At 40.9% G+C, this 15,828-nt stretch overlaps 1 protein-coding gene across 32 annotated transcripts in view; it reads left to right on the forward strand.

Moving 5' to 3' along the window:
• The window catches only part of PTPRD (protein tyrosine phosphatase receptor type D), a 1,286,084-nt gene that overhangs the window by 897,541 nt on the left and 372,715 nt on the right, over window positions 1-15,828 (forward strand). Inside the window, exon 1 of one of the 32 annotated variants that reach the window (XM_030003358.2) lies at window positions 4,881-5,270. The exons of 30 other annotated variants lie outside the window; for them this stretch is intronic. The gene's annotated coding sequence lies outside the window, so the exon portion shown is untranslated. Of the gene's footprint in view, window positions 1-4,880; window positions 5,271-5,886; window positions 5,939-15,828 lie in introns of those variants that run through there. One more of the 32 variants, XM_030003359.2, reaches the window with a different exon arrangement.

Below are 15,828 nucleotides of genomic sequence, written 5' to 3' on the forward strand. Positions count from 1 at the left end.
ATATACATTATATACATATGCAAGATTTTTTAAAGAAAAATGCCACTACATTGTGTTCTGTATTCTAAGTATATTCTAAATTGTTAGCAGAGTTCTCACCACATTTGAGATACTCCAAATACTCTAGAAGTAAAAGACAAAGCTGTCTCCTCTATCTACAAATCTTATTTACAGCTTTCCCTACATACACTGCTGTTTATTTTCAGTTTGTGGCACACACTCTAGTGCACTCTGATAAAGCTGATCCTGCTTCATCATCTCCAAGTCCCTGCAGATTTTCATGTACTGTGTGATTAATTACTGGTTTTCTAGGACTCTTGCTCTTTTCAGTTAAAAAAACCACAAACAAATGTACAAAAAGCTAGTACAACAAGTTGTTCCCTGAGAAGTAGAAACAACCAAGCCCAATTTTCTTTGTATTTATGTGCTGCATCACCTGATTCTACCACCTTTTTCCCATCAGCTCGCTTGGGTCTGTGGTAGGGCATGCGGTGTGACTGGCTTAGTGCAATGAATGGGCTGAGACAAGTGTGCAGACCAGCCTGCTCAACTCCTTCCTCTACCAAACCTCTATGTCCACAGAAGAAAAATTAGAACAGTGTTTGAGACCTGTAGGATACGAGACCTGAATCCTTCTCCAAAATGTATGCTGGCACATACAGAAGTTGTTTGGAATGCCAGGTGGATCACGCAAGTGTATAAAGCCTCATCTCTTTAAGACAGCAGGGAAAAAAAAATTAGCAAACGTGGCAAAAATGATCATAAAAACCTACACTTAAAATCACTTTCTTCTCCATACCTCTGTCTCTAACTACCTAAGTTTCATCACTTAAAAGATTTATATGAACTACAAATGTTTACAAGATAAAGACAAGTACCAAGAATGTCTGCTGAGGTACTAAATCAGCATTTAAAAGATGTGTACTCAAACTGTGTTAGCTGAATAGATTTTTGCATATAGACAACACGTGTTTACTTGTCTAGTAGTGTTTTATTATCTTTAATAATAGGAGCTCACAGTGTCTCTGGCTTATAAATGAGAATTTTCAAGTATCAGTACAGCAACTCAGGAATGTTTCTCATAATCATTTCATAAGCCAATGCCTAACATATGCACTAACGCAGTTTTGTGACAAATCATCTGTTAGATTTCAGCCGAGAGCTTGTCATATGTTAATCATAAATAACTGTAATATACGGCTATTGTAATGTATGTAACAAAAAAAAAAAAAAAAGGGAGAGGCAACTACAGAGTAACCCTTCTGTTCCCCCCCTCCCTCCCCTCCCCTTCCTGATCTTGCTGTGTAGTAACCCAATGTCCACTGGTTCCAGTTGTTAATGGAATGTCCTACTGAGCTAAAAAGCTTAGTGGGATGCCATTTACCAGGGTCGCAAGCAACAATCCAAGGCAGAACAGCCGAGAGGAAAATAATACTGCACACTATTAATAGAGTACTATTTAATATATGAAATTCATGAGACTGAGACATGAAGGAGTATGGCTGGTCCTTTACTTGAAGAGCTATGGTAGAAGTCACTCAGAGTATGGTCGCAGGGAGGTATTCAGATGAACAGAAGGAACATCGGCCCATTTCTCTTCCTCCTTTGCTACGTCTTTTGAGTTTTAAACACTCACATCCTGCGCTTCACATCAGACTTGCACTGCTGGTACATAGCCTCAATGAGGACACTGAAAGCAGCTGCATGAGCAGGAAGAACAGGATTTAAACAGTTAACTTTGAATGACAAGAGAAAGATGTCTGTTTTTATACAAACTCTGAGGGAATACATGATACTTAATTCCAATGACATAAAAGACCCTTCTTCCTTCCACCATAAAAAATATTAATAGAAGATTCATATCTTCCAAATGTAATTTAATTACTGTCTTAGAGATTGTTCAGTGTTTTACAGGAAACATTTCAAAGCTAATAAAATGTGTAAATGTTTTTCCAATTCAGTGCTGTACTAACCTTAGAGTAACATACTGCTGTAATCTTGGCAAAAATAGAACACTGGTGTAGAATGCTGTGCTCGAATTTTTTATGCATTTTGGGAAAAAAAAAAACCCACTTTAATGAGTAGTTTGTAACAGATGAATTACGCTTCTTGATGTGCTATCTTCTCTTAACAGGGAAGGAATGTTAAAGGTGTGTTACCGAACCACATATATACATTTATGTATGTATATATGTACGGTACACTCTTAAGCATAAAATTTATGCTGCTGGTAACAAGTGATGATATGCAGCAGAGCAACAGTAAGTATACAGTGTTTTAATGCTGCTTCATGAATTTAGGTTAATTTCTTCTCTTTTTTTTTTGCTTTAGCATCACTACAAAACCTGGCAATCTTATAAATAATATTGACGAGATCTGGTTTTAATACTGCTATAGAAAGAAACACATTTATTCCTAATGCGTACTGTGATGCCGACTGAAGAGGAGCTACACAACCCGGTTATGACTCTAACATAATGGAAAGCTAAATGTAGTCCAAAAACTCACAACCACATTGTGATATTGCATGAAAAATATAAAATGCATGGGTTTATTGCTCAATTCTTCAATGTCACGCAAGGATCACAGCATGAAGAGCACTAAAACAGCTAAGTATACTGATAAAACCTAGTTGGACATAACATTAAAACCTGAAATACCTATTTAGTATTGCCATTTCAAAGCAAATATAGCCCTGCAGTTATTTGAGTCAAGAGGGCAAAGGTGAGGATTTAATTCTTGCTTTCTTGAACCACATTTATTACAATACAGGTAAAATAGTGTTTTGCAAAGCTTTTGATTTTTGTTGTTTTACTTTGAAGCCACAGTTGCTTGTTGAAAAGTTAGTCTTTTATTGAATAGTTGTTGACAAGATAAAAAGTAGTCATCCATGCTACATTTCATATATTTACCTTTTCATACAAAGTAATTTTTTTACAAAGTCATTAGGTATTTTAAAAGATACTACTTGGAAAGGACTAGTGCTTCTTTAAGTGTAAGATTACTTGCGGGACCATTTTTCATGGTCCAACTGGCAGCATCAAAAGAAGACAGCAGTTTATAGGACTTGGGGAGAACAAAGTTTACCTTCACTTCAGTCAGCCTTCATGATGGCAGCACTACCTCCCAGGGGATGATAAAACTCATATTATATGACAGAGTACCCAAATCCCTCTCCTCTGCAGGGAAGTAGCAACAATCTGCAATGAACTTTGCATGGACCACCATGGCTGATTTCAGAATCAGGGGCTACACAGCTTGACTAGGTTGCAGCAAGTCAGCACTAAACTCAGGACAAGAAGCACCAGCCTGGCCAATACTGCTCCCGCAGCTTCATACACGTGGAAGCCAGTAAGCCAGCTTTTGAGGCATTGACATCAATGGGCTCCCGTCACCATAATGACTGACTAGCGTTTACTGTGTTTATCCTAACACTTTACCACCAATTTACACAGGAGGAACTGTGGCATGGAGGGCATACCCTCCAGGCTTCTGAAGATGGTTAGAAGCCAAAAGTGAGGTTTCCCAAAGTGCTGTTTTCCAAACTCCTATTGTTTTCATCTATGTCCTACGCACTGCTCCTTCTTTGCAGAGGATTAGATTGGACAGGGTAAGAAAAGCAGGGACCTTTTTTTAGCCCCACAGCACGTCACTGACTGCGCCAAGCAACATGTGGTGTCACTTAGCATGAAATCTGACTATTCTTCAGGAAGAAAATTAGGGACTTGCCATATACAAGCATGACTGAATGAGCAAATACCGCTTTGTAACACGCCCGGTAGCACTGGCAGATCCGGTAACCCCCGGTGATTTAACTGGCTGGGTGCAAACCCGGACAAGAAGTTACGCATTTAAACTCGGGCGAATTTCACTCGTCCAGGAACGCACGGGGGTGGGGGGAGACAACGGACCGCGTTACTCGCCACAGGCTGGCGCCCGCAGCCCTGCGGCCCGGCTTCCGCCCCACTCGTGCACCCCCCCCCCCCGTCCGCCTCCCCTCCCGAGTTGGTGTGGCCGTGGGCGCCCTCCACGCGCAGCCGGGCGGGAGGCGGCCCCCTGGGCCAGCACGGAGTGACGTCACCCTCCTCCCCTCCCCCACCGCCCGGCCGCGCGCGGGTGTGCGTGTGCGGCTGTCCCCGCGCAGCGGATGGCTCCCATCCTCGGTCAGCCCGCGGTCCGCGCTGGGGCAGGCGGTGCCTGGCTCACCTCCCCATTGCTCCTCCGCTCACTCCTCGCCCACCCACCCACCCGCGCGCACACACACGCACGCACACGCGGGCGCGCGCACAGGTACAGAGCTGGGCAACAAGCTTTCCCTAACACTTGGGGCCGTACAGGTCCTGTGATCCACATAGCGTAAAAGGATTAAAACCAAACCAAACCAAACCAAAAAAACCCCAAATCCCCAAACAAACCAACAACCAACAAACCCAAATCACATAACAACAAACCCACGGACGAGCGCCGTTTCCACCAGCGTACCCACGGCGTCCCCGTCCTCCCCAGGAGGAGCGAGGCGGGGTGGAGAGACGGTTGCTCGTGTTTCTGCTCTCGGGGACGGTTTGTGGGGATTTCTCCCGTGTCTCTGTCATCCCCACTCCGCCCGCCCCGTTGCCTCTTCCCTCGCTTTTGTTTGCACTGCACTTTTTCTGGAGGGGGGCGGGGGGGCGGGAGAGTAGGGGGGAGACGGGGTGGGTGACCTCGCTGCTATTTGTAGCGAAAGAATCGGCTAAAAGAGACCAAGGAAGAAAAGGAAGGGGAACAAAAAACAACATCAAAAAAAAGAGCGAAGGGGGAAGGAAGAAGGAAAGAGAGGGAGGAGGAGGAGGAGGAGGAGGAGGAGGAGGAGGAGGGGAAACGGAGCAGCAGCTCGGGAACAGAGAGCGCGCCCGGGAGCGGGAGCAGCAGCAGCAGCAGCAGCAGACGCCGCCGCAGCAAGAAGAAAAGAAGAGCAGAACAGAGCAGAGCGGAGGAGAGGTGGCGCTGGCAGGAGGAGGCAGGCGGGGACGTGGCTCTTCTGGATGCTGGATTTTCGGACTCTCGTTGACTCTCTCCCGCTCCCCGGCGCCGGACTGTGAGAGACACGCACCAGCGCCAGGCAGCAGCGGCGGGGGGCTCCGCTCGTAGCTGCTGCTGCTGCTGTTGCTGCTGCTGCGGGGCTTGGATTAAATTGGCCGCCCCGGAGACGAGCGGGAGCAGCGGGAGGAGGTGGCGGCGGGCGGGCAGGCAGCGGCGGCTGCTGCTGGGACCGGGGGAGCCAGCATGACCAGGTAACTGCCCCGCTCCTGACCCATTCCCCCGCCCCCCCCGGCCGCCGCTCCTTCTTTGCCGCCTCTTTCGGCGCGTTTGTGCGTGTGAGCGCCCGTAAAAATGTGTGTGTGTGCGTGCGTGCGTGCGTGCAGCCCGGTACACATGTGCCTCGCACACAACTCTCCCCCTGGCTGCCCCGGGGCTCCCCCCCGGCCGCTGCCCTCCCCTCTCTGCGAGGTCTCAGCCTGGTGGCGAGGCCTGCGCGGGGAGCGAGGGGAGCTGCGGTGCGCGGACGGGGGATGGGGCAGGCTGAGGGCGAGTGATGGATCGGAGTCGACGTTTCCACTGAATGCCACTGTACGCGGGCGCGGGGGGAGGGGGGCTACACTAATTACACGTTGGCTGTTTGCTTTGGCGAGCGAATTCTTAATATTAATTATTTTGTTTATTCTAACTGTTAGGGAGAAGGGGGGAGGTAGCAGGGCTGAGAGGCGAGGCGCCTGCGGCTGGAGAGGGCTGTGGGGGCGAGCGGCCGGTAGGGACCCCCGGCGCCGGTCCGAGGAGGGCTCCCTCCTCCTCTTCCTTCTCCTCCTCCTCATCCTCCTCATCCTTCTCCTTCTTCTGTTCCTCCTCCTCCTCCTTTCTCTCGGCGAAGCGGGGAGGCACGGAGATGCGAAGCTTTTCACAGGTTAGGCGTTTAATTTCTTTGTTTACTCTCCCAAAACCACTTGAAAGGAAGCACATCGGGCTGGAAACTCCGTTTTCCGAGCGCTTACAAAGGGGCTCTTGAATTTGTTCAGCAAACTTAGCAGCTCCCTCTGCGCTGTCTGCCCGTGCGAGCAGGCACTCCTCACTGCTGCAACCGGGCTCTTCCAGGCTGGCAAATAAAACAGTTGTTTTCTTCCACCGAAATCCGTATTTTGCGTGTTTTCTGTCCCCTCACTCCCCGACAGAACTGTATTATTTCCTTTTTAAGCGATTACCAGTCACCCTTTCATGTATGGCTTTTGAATGTCTGTGGCTCCTTGTTACTTCTCCAGACTGCTGTCATGCGTATTTTTTTTTTTTTTTTTTTTTTTTTTTGCCTGGCCTTTGTGCAGTTACTGCCTCGTGGAGGGATGGCAGCTTCTTTACCATGCTTACCATGTCCATATTCTCGGTTTCGACTTACACAGAAGGGTCATTTTATTTATGCAGAATAGTTAGGGTTTTATGTGTTCCTTCACTTGCCGCCTGAGACGGCGTTGCGTTGGAGATGAGTCTGTAGATGCTAATCTGCTTTGGAGTTTCCTGTTTGCAGACATGAGTATTTTTGGTGAAGCCTCTATTCTCTTAAATTTAGGATTAATGTGGGAAGTTATGATTGTCTTCTCAGCCTTAAAGAGATCGCTCCCAACATATCTTTTGTTCGGGCACAAGCAACTTCTCTAGTATCGGGACATTTATCGGGAATTTTGATGCAGAGATGGAAAAATGTGTATGTACCATATATTTCCTTCCTCTGGTATCTGCTAGTGGTTTATAATGTTATAATGGTCAGTACTTTCTTTTCTTGCTGTAAAAGTGTATAGTAAATGACATCATTTTCTCCTGGGCTAGGAGCACACAAAGCTCCTACAATTCTTTTTATTGAACAGAGCAACTCTGAAGAAAAAAGACTCTCCCCTCTCCTAAACACAATCATATGTACTTGTACCTTACTTTAGATGGCAATTTTTTCATAGGTTCTTTAAATTCCGTCTCATGAGGTCTGCTATTACTGCTTTTTTTATGTGTGAAATTGACAAACTGGTCAGTTTAATAAATTCAGCTGTCAAATTTTGCCCAGTCAAAATTGCTAAAAGCTGGAAATATACTGGCATGGGATTTTCAAGGCACTGAGTGTTACATAGAAAAGAAGAAGGATTTAATGAGACACTTTTTACAGGAGTAGCTTTCCAATTTTAGTTTTGTCACTTGTGATAATATGGTAGAGTATATTTAGATTTCTCTCAATGCAGAAATGATGTATAGCTTTTCTGTATCCACTTAAAGCACTGAAAGCTTTGCCTAAGTAGAAGACTTCTACTCTAAGAAGGCACTAAGAAATTCGTCATGGTTTGTGTGTGCTATGGCAAGCTGTCAGGAATGGTGTGTGGAAAGGAAAATGGTATCTCAGTATTTCTACATTTCAGGAATGGATCTTAGGACCTGCTTTTAGACCCATCAGTCGTACTACTTTTAAAATGAGTGCTGAAGAATAATATGAATTAAGCATTCTGCTCTGACGGTTATGTAACTCAAACACCAGCACTGTCAGCGAACTCAACGAGTGATAGTAAATTGGTGCTTAATCTTAGGAGAGGGTTTGCAAGAACAGACTTGGGTGTGTGTGAAAGAATGAAATAACTGGTGATTTAAGTTTAGTCAGCGATCCACCTTTCATTTTTAAGATTGCCCTTCATTCTTACATTTGAATAATGCAGGGACCAAAACTACACAAGCTGAGGAGTAGGAATCCCCCTTCGTTTGCTGCTGTGTGTGCTGAGCCACTAGGGGCCTGTATAAACTGCTCTCATACAGCAAATACCAGTACATGGCATATGCTCACTCTTTCACCAGACATTTTTTACACAGGTGCCTAATGTCAAAAGCAAAGTTGCCAGTTACTTATTCCTTACTAGTAAATGAGACTTCTGTTACTTAGGAGACACATAGAAATTACATGTTATTTGGTGTTTTTTTTACCCTACTTCATCCATTTCCCCCAGTCCTGTGTGGTGTCCAACATAGTTCTTTCCTCGCTGCTCTCCTGACTGCTATGGCAGTTGGGGATGAAAGTCGACTCAGGAGGTGCAAATTTTAGGCAAAGTCAGATTTGAGTGTCTCCTCGCATTTCATATTTTCTGTAAGCTGAGAAAATCAGATTTGTTGCCTGTGTGTTTCTTCTGTTAGATTAGTAATGGTACTCTTCCATGCAAGTGTAGGGTTAAAAGATAAACTAAACAGGATTACTTCAAGGCAGGAACAGACACAGATTGATGATGTATTTAAACTAGCTTTGTAAGTGTTATGTAAGTTTGAGAGTGTGGCAGCTCCAAGGCTTTGGCTGGAGCGTAGTCAGCATTTATGGGACCTGGGCTAAAGATGCACTATACATTTTTGAGTGTCAGTTTCAGAAATTTAAAATCCACAAGCCGTAGCATTCTTGATAGACAGTAAGCAATAAGGTCAAGTATACTTACACTGTTCCATTGTTGATTTTCAGTTTTTCAAACTGACAAGGCAGACAATTTGTAAAAAGAGCACAGCTGAAATATTTGCATATTGGATTTCCTTCAAAACGAACTTCCGTTACTAAGCTCTTTGAAAATTCTCATTTAAAAGGATTTTCAAGCTGAATCACAGTAAGGTCCTACAATCAAAACGCAGTTTCCCTGTGGTATGTTAATTTTTTAATAAGCTGTCTTTAAAACAGCGGAGTTTTGTATATCATGTGGTGTTGGGCGAGTTACAGCAAGAGGCTTTTTGTCATATTACCGACAACAGTTGTGCAAATATTGACCGAGTTTCATTTTCTAAAACATACATGTGTTCATTTAGGAAAAGTCATGATGAAATGTAATGAAGTGCACTTTAAAGGTCTTTGCAAATTATAGACGTCTGTTTAAAACTGTAAGTCTTACTGAATGTCAGTAAACCAAGGCGGTGTCCCCGAAATGCAGAGGATAGGCACTTCATTTGCACTTCGGGTATCAAGAGGAGTAATATAGTACAGGTCTACAAATAATTGTTTTATTTTTGTGTAAGATCATGGCAATTTTTAACATTTTGTTCTTTAACAAGTTGAGAAAAAGGTGTAGATATTTGCTGATTTAAGTTCAAAGAGTCACATAATGCTGTCTGTTGTAATAGGAGCTTGCTTACATTGTATTTATATTTAAAAACAGTTGGCGTAGCACAGTCAACATACAATATTTTCGTGAAAACTCTCAATTTCACATACTCTGTGAGTTGTTTACTTTATTTGCTTAATCCTTGTTTTCTTTGGAAAAGGCCTTAAATGAAGCTAATTAATGGATGTATGCTGGCAACTTGGCAGCCTAAAGCAAGAATCCGTGTTTAAAAATACTCCTTCATATACTATCAGTGATTTACCAAGTAGGAGCAAAGAGGAAGCGTTACTTCTCTTGGTGATTTACTACGGCGAAGGCTGCAGTACAACTGGAGAAATGTGATGATGTAGAAAAAGATTGCATGAGAGTGCTTTGCCTGTAAATTCCTTTCCAACAAGCCTCACTTCACTTGTTGTTTAAGCTGCCGTCCGTTGATAGAACCGTATGTCTACTGTTGCACAATTTTAACTTACATTTCATAAGCTCAGATGGCTTTTGGTTGGTGATTGATAATATTTATTAAAACACTGCATGTTCATGTCTTACTTATAGGAAGTGGGTAGATAAAATGCAGGGAAAATAGATACAAAATAATACAAATGGTTTGCAAAAAATTAGGTTAAATTGAATAAATTGTTACGGAAATACTGAAAGCATTGCTTTTTAAAAACATGATTGTTATTCAGGTTCTTTAAATTCATTCATAAAAAGAGACAATTCACACTAAATACTGTGTTTATCAGCTTATTTTTAACTACATCAGCAGGTATACGTAGTCTGTACTTCCCTAAGATAGTAAGACTTACAGCTTTAAGTGTATTATGCTTACATGCTGTGACAGCCTTCTCCATAAGCTTAGTAGCACAGTAACAAAAAAAAAAAAAAAAAAAAAAAGAAAAAAAAAAGGAAAGGTGATTGATCTTGCAGCAGTGTTCCAAAACAGAAAGATTTTTGCAAAAATCAACTCCCATGTTTATACTTGCATGTCTGGTATCTGCTGGGGATTCTGTGTGTTCTTTCTAATACAAAGAATGTGCAAAAAACTTTCTGCTTCTCAGCCAACTGAAGATGATGGCATTTTAGGCACTTTGATTTATTATACCAGAGGACATGTCCTAATACACTGTCATGCCCTGTGCTGTGCTTCTTCATAGTTAAGCATAGTGGAATTATTTGAGTTTTTCAGTAATCTTCCAATTATTGGAGTCACTCCACTGGTACACAAATTAATTTGTTGTTCGCAGACAATCAAAATGGATGTCCTGGTTACTGCCAGCCGAACTGCTCACATATTGTTGTAGTCAGATAATGCATACTTTTCCCCCTGGCAGTATATCAGATGTGGTATATGGAGTAACGTGTGCAAGTGTATTGCTCTTTCTTTTAGTTTTTAGTGTTGTGGAAATTATGTATCTGAAGTCAGCGTTCAGTAAGTGGTGTGTAAAATCTGGCTTTTTAGATGTCAGAATCGGCTGATTCTCATGAAGAATATAATCAGTGCCAACCTGACTGAAACAAATGTGGCTTTGGTCCTAAATTTGTAAATAGGTATACATTTCTCTTGCAAATTTTCCCAATTGCATTTCAATTTCAGTGTCTCGCCTTGGCTTATTCACTGGTTTTACCCAAAAGTCTGGCTTTTTGTTACTTGCTTTGACTCACTGAGAGGAAATTCAAATACATTCTGGTAACAATGTCATGGGCTTTCTGACCTTTAGAAAATAATTGTTTGCTAAGTTTGAACTCAGTAATTCTGCTTGTTTTACAATGCTGATTGAATTAAAAAATTCTTAACTGCATTTTTGAACTGTCTGTAGGCTGTATTCTTTAATAAAGCTTTCCCAAAGAAGGCTGAAATTTGTGTACAAGGTATAAAGAGACTACCATTTCTACTATTTTCCTGTTCTTTACTCTATTTCTCTTTTTTCTTTTTTCTTACTCTCTTCTCTTCTTGTCTTTTCTTCACATTTGTGCATGCTTTTGTAAAAGTGAACAATGGTTTTTATTTTTCTGAAAAAAAGATAAAATTGATGTTATTAAAGTTCACAAAGATATGTAGGGATATTCTGTACTCTATACCTTTCTTTCATCTGCTCTATGCCACAGAAGGGTGTTTGTGAGACAGATGTGTGTCACGATTTCTAGCACAGCGACATGATTAATTTATCTGTGTTCACCTGCATAATTAAACTTCAGTGACCACACTTTTAATTTTCTTTTCTTTTTACTTTTCTTAAAGGAAGGGGCTTTCTCCGTCTGTGGAATTTACTGTAGACAGGGAGGTCTTTTTTTAAAAGTCAGTTTATAAATATAGGACCAGAGATTTCCTGCCTAGGCTTTCAGTGCTGTGAACTTCAGGTGCATCATTTATTTACCTCTTATGCCACATTTTATTAAAATCCTCTTTACAGGTGTACTGTATTAATACTTGTAGGAATTTGACTTTTTGTTATTAATAAGCAAACAGCTATATTTTGCATGTAAGAAGCAGCATATTTATTAAAAAAAATGGTCTCTGGTTACTAGATTAGAATTTTGTCTGCCTATGTGTAGATAAAAAACATGAATTTAGTAGAAGTACATGCAATGAGAGATTTCTAAAACACTAGTCGGAAAGTAGGACAGGAAGTTTTATTTATTTATTTATGTTTGTTTGGGATGATAATGTATCTTAAAAAGCTGCTTAACTGCTGCCCAGTGCAGCTGTCCTTCCCTGAAAGATTAGGTTTCAGGAGCAATGATGGATGTCGAATGCCTGTAGCCAGTTGTGGGGTTTGCTCTGAGGTCAGTGGTACTGATGGAGGATAGGAATTTACAGCCTTATGTTTCTACACCAACATAACCGGTAGCATTTTTCAAGACAAAAACCCAACAAATCGGTACGTTCAATGCTGAGCTTATATTGCAGCATAGTTCAGAAAGCTATTCATACTAGTGAGAAAGAGTGAGTATATTTAGGAATACCAAAGACAAATTTAGTCATGAGTATGCCCTTTTGTTTCACAGAAACACCCAGAAATAGCTATAAAAAGACTTTATTTAGAACTTCCTAATATTAACAAATTCCGAATTTACACTGTTGACTTTTTATTTTGATTGTTTCATATACGCTTAAACTTTTTAAGAGCTTACCGAGCACGAACGTACTCTCATTTTTCACCTAAAAATAGGATGTGGGTTTTTTTTCACGGAAAAAACATATGTTAGTGGTTTTCAGCAAGCTTAACCAAGGCAGAGTTGATATTCATCAGTAATGAAAGGGTAGATATTCATCAGGTAGAAAGGATAAATGGTATTTGGTGTTAGGTTGTTTAGTTTGGGTATCACAATGTGTATTGCTGGTAAAGATGGATAGTCTGGATAGCTCTGAAGTGTGCTTTCAGAAGTGTTTGTTAAGATCAGACTTTCAGACTTTATTTATGGACTATCTACCTTCTCTGAGCTGTTGAAGTTTGCTCCTGATATACAGTGATGTGATTAACTTTTAAAAAGTGAATTTTGGTGGAGAAAGGTGCACAAGAAAACATGCTGCTTTATTGTTAAGCTTGGAAACCCTTTTTGAGTTGTTTGTATTAATTTGTACCTTAGTGGTATAGGTGGATTTTTCTATCAAGCCTTAGGAGAGCTGTCCTAATAGGCTCAAAACCCTCAGTGGTTCGTGAGAAAGATTTCCTTTGACAGCAGCATTGTTTGGGTCAGATCCATAATGCCTTTGTGTCTTTCCTTAAATGATAGCAGTTTCTACCTCGGGTAGTCCTAGCAGTGGTTAAATTCAAATATAGAGAAGAAAGCTAAATAAAACGTCTGATGAATTGATTTATAGTATCTCATAAATTAGGGAGTAAGAAGCATTTTGGTAAAGAGAAACACATATCCAGCAAGAATCACTTTAGAACAGTTTTGCATCAAGGAAATGGCATTTTGCCAAATGCCTATGTATTTTACTTATTGGCAGCATGCCATCAACTTTATTTGGAAAACTGTCTTTGCTTAAGTAATAAATATTCACTATTTACCAATTCATTTTACTATAAATAACAGATGGATTCTGTGATTTTTTTTTAAACCTGTTTCATGAAGAATAGAGTTTTGCAAATTATCATTAAATGCATCAATGACCTGTTCTTGATTAGCAGAATTTTCCAAACAGCAAAATTGTTTTGCTTACCTTGCTTGACGATTTGGATATTTTTGGATATTATTTTTGCTTGACATGAAAAGCCTTGAATTTTTCTATTGTACATGGCATGTGAAAGAAAAAGTGTACCATTAACATAAATATTTGTCTAAGTTGAGATTAATGATACTGTAATGCATTTTTTTTTTTGTTAAGTAGAAGTGGATAATCAGTGTACATTTTTGTTGTCACTAAGTCAAATATGTACAATTTACACCTGTTTCCTATTTAACATTTTCAAAAGCTGCCTTAAATCGTCATGTGAAGTTTCAGCATACTGACTAGATGAAAATTTTACTTATATCAAGGGCAGTAGATAACGAAGAGAGCATTGTACTTTCTAATGCTAACAGGTGGCAGTGAACGCCTGCAGGAGCAATCATACCTCTTCTGTAAGAATCTTAGCATTCCTTGGATTTAATTTTGCATGATTACAGTGACTGGAAAAAAAACAGAGTGTTACGACTTTAGCAGTAGTATTTCAGTTAGCTTGGAAATTTCTAGATGGTTTTGGGGTGAATGGCGTAAATATTGTATATAAATAAAAAGGAAATGTTTATTCTCCAGCAGTTCAGCTGTATTTGATGGAACAGATACGTGTCCTTCTAGTCAATGTAATCCCTGAAAGGACATTTACTAGGACTGTATCCCTCGCTGATTTATTCATAGGATTGCTTTATTAATCTAGGGCACAAGGGTAATCTTATTCCAAAGGTATTAGAAAGCATGAAAATAACTACTGGATTTCTTAGAGATGTGGATTTCTCTGTCTTCGAGCAATTCTAATTCATAATCTCAATCAGTCTTCCTACTTTTTAGTGGGGAGTACATAACCTGTGAAAGGTGCAGTGGCCTTAAAACTGTTGTTTCATCTTTGCTGATCTCTGCAGTAGTACAGGTTAGAGAGAGAGACATTAATAAAAAAATGAAAATAGGTTGTGAGTTATGTGTAGTAGAAAGGTGTGATGGGATTTTTCTACCACAATGAATGAGTCGCTGGAAATGCTTACGTAGTAACCAGTGATTACAGATGTATTCTCTTAATGGATAAATTCTTAAACTGTGTTACTGGTAGGCAAGCTGCATTTTCAGCTTTTTTGTTGTCATTGTTGGAAGGAGGTGAAGAGCTTGCCATTTTGATGTGAAATTTTTGCTTTCCTGGGTTAACTTCATATTGCAGATGCCAGTCAGAAAATTAGGCAGAGGTATTTTCTGCAGTTTGTACCTGTTGTTCAGATAATGATGTTAATATCTATTTCATATTTAATGAGAAAGAACACTTGAGAACATTGAAGAGCTTTGGAGTGGGAGGAAACCTGAATTCACCCACTTGAAAGAGTAAAGAGTGAAATTTTACAACCTCAGAAGTTTCCCGCTAAAGCAAAACTGCCAGAGGATCAATGCCAATTTGACTACTCTGACTGGGGATGTCCCTTCTCTGCCTCTTTCTCCAAGTTGTTCTCCATCCTGGTTTTGCACTGCTGGGAACATTTCGGCTGGAGATCTGTCCTCTGAAAAATGGCAGTTAGTAAATCAAGAAGAAATGTGTGTTCCTGAAGAAATACTGACGCCTGCTTCATTCCAGCTCTTCCATACTGTACATCACTCTGTATTGAATGAGTCTTTAGGTATCCATTAAAGGTAACTCTCTGTAGCAGTTTTTGCTTGTCGTTGTTAGATCATGTCTGATGTTGTGAACTCTCAAAAAGTCTGAGAATGGCTCCCTAGTCTGCCCTTATTTCAGAATGTCACTTAAATTATGAATATTGGGTGCTGTATTTGTTATGTTCTAGAAATCCCTTCTGAAGCCTATTTTCATTAGGATCTCAAAGGCTTCATTTATGTTTTTTACATCTTCTCCTGAGTGTTATGTGCTTGTCCTTTTTGCATTGACCTCCCAACTTCTTTGACTATGTACAGGTATCTAGAGAGCGGTCTTTCAATTTAGACTTTTCTGTCCATTGGTGTACTTAAGACACCACGTGTATACTTGTACACCTGCCACCTTCGCTGAGGTATTTGAATAACTCTGGGCTATCTATTTTTGAAAAAGTTCTGTGCTTTCTTTTGTGTCTTGGATAGGATATAACATCATCTTGCGGTTCTCCGTGAAATCTTTGCTTTCTCAACCATTTCCCATTTTTCACATCAGGAGGCTCTCCACAATAAAAGAAGTAACACAGTAGGACAAACATACCTGCTTGACAGCCTCTCCTGGCTTGTTGTGTCTGGAGAACTGCATGAGTGTGACAACAAAGAAATATATCTCTCCGGTGCCATTTTGATGTTTTTGTCTCTAGATGCAGAGGTAGCAGATTTAGATTTAACTGTGGGTGCTGGCTCTCTTCTCTCCCTGTACAGCCTTGCATTTAAGTCTTTGTGTTATTCAGCTGAATTCAGTTTCTTAACTCGTGTCTCTGTCAAAATGAGTCAGTTTTTATTGAGACACAATCCTGATCATTTGTTCTCACAGGTGACCTGCCTGGTAAAAGAGTTGTAAGTTCATATTCCAGTGCGAAACTTCAG

The sequence above is a fragment of the Aquila chrysaetos genome, chromosome Z, assembly GCF_900496995.4.
Source record: "Aquila chrysaetos chrysaetos chromosome Z, bAquChr1.4, whole genome shotgun sequence".
NCBI classification, from domain to species: Eukaryota; Metazoa; Chordata; class Aves; order Accipitriformes; family Accipitridae; genus Aquila; species Aquila chrysaetos.